A 1,794-nucleotide genomic window follows, 5' to 3' on the forward strand; every position below is an offset into this window, starting at 1 on the left:
CAATACCCCATACATCAAACAATTCAATCTCTAGGATCCCTTGTTGAGGCATGGCGTATCCATGAAGCAAGTTACCAGCTCTTTGGCAACTGTCACAGTTACGCACAAACTCTCGGGCATCCCTATAGAGAGTAGGCCAGTAGAAGCCGCATTGGAGGACTTTAGTGGCTGTTCGCTCACTTCCGAAAATGTCCCCCAAACTGTGATCCATGGTAATGCCATAGGATCCTTTGTGCTTCCTCTCTAGGTACACATCTACGGATCATTCTGTCTGCACATCTCTTAAAGAGATATGGCTCATCCCATAGGTAGTACTTGGCATCTGAAATTAATTTTTTTCTTTGCACCCTGCTGTTCTGCTGGGGTATGAACCTCACAGCTTTATAGTTTGCAATATCTGCAAACCATGGTTCTTCTTGAATGGCAAAGAGTTGCTCATCTGGAAAGGTCTCAGAGATCTCAGTAGGGGGGGGGGACGCCCCAGCTACTGGTTCTATTCGGGACAAGTGATCAGCTACCTGATTCTCTGTCCATTTTCTGTCTCTTATTTCTATATCAAACTCTTGCAGAAGCAACACCCATCTTATGAGCCTGGGTTTTGAATCCTGCTTTGTGAGTAAATATTTAAAAGCAGAAGCAACACAATCACTTTTGACCCTACTAAATAGGATTTAAACTTGTCAATGGCATAAACCACTGCAAGTAACTCTTTTTCTGTAGTTGTGTAATTCTTCTGTGCGTCATTTAGAACACGGCTAGCATAATAAATGACGTGCAGAAGCTTGTTGTACCTCTGTCCCAACACTACACCAATGACATGGTCACTGGCATCACACATTAGTTCAAATGGTAATGTCCAGTCTGGTGCAGAGATGACTGGTGTTGTGACCAGCTTGGCTTTCAGGGTCTTAAACGCCTGCAGACACTGTGTGTCAAACACAAATGGTGTGTCAGCAGCTAGCAGGTTGCTTAGAGGTTTTGCAATTTTTGAAAAATCCTTTATAAACCTTCTGTAGAATCCTGCATGCCCCAGAAAGCTTCTGATTGCCTTAACATTGGCAGGTGGTGGCAATTTTTCAATTACCTCTACCTTTGCTTGATCCACCTCTATTCCCTTGCTTGAAATTTTGTGCCCAAGGACAATTCCTTCAGTCACCATAAAGTGACATTTCTCCCAGTTTAAGACCAGGTTAGTCTCTTGGCACCTTTTCAGGACAAGTGCTAGATGATCAAGACAGGAGCTGAATGAGTCTCCAAATACTGAGAAGCCATCCATAGCTGAATGAGTCTCCATATACTGAGAAGTCATCCATAAAGACTTCCACGAACTTTTCTACCATATCAGAGAAGATGGAGAGCATGCACCTCTGAAAGGTTGCAGGTGCATTGCATAGACCAAAAGGCATTCTTCTGTAAGCAAACACGCCAGAAAGACAGGTGAATGCTATTTTCTCTTGATCTTGAGGGTCCACTGCAATTTGATTATAGCCTGAATAGCCATCTAAAAAGCAGTAATAATCATGACCCGCTAGTCTTTCTAGCATTTGGTCTATGAATGGTAAAGGAAAATGATCCTTTCTGGTGGCTGTACTGAGCCTTCTGTAGTCAATACACATACGCCACCCTGTAACTGTTCTTGTAGGAACCAGTTCATTCTTTTCATTATGAACCACTGTCATGCCTCCCTTCTTGGGGACAACTTGGACAGGGCTCACCCAGGGGCTATCAGAAATAAGATAAATAATCCCAGCCTCTAGTAATTTAGTGACCTCTTTCTGCACCACCTCCTTCATG

The sequence above is a fragment of the Arachis duranensis genome, chromosome 2 (genome assembly GCF_000817695.3).
Source record: "Arachis duranensis cultivar V14167 chromosome 2, aradu.V14167.gnm2.J7QH, whole genome shotgun sequence".
Lineage (NCBI taxonomy): Eukaryota > Viridiplantae > Streptophyta > Magnoliopsida > Fabales > Fabaceae > Arachis > Arachis duranensis.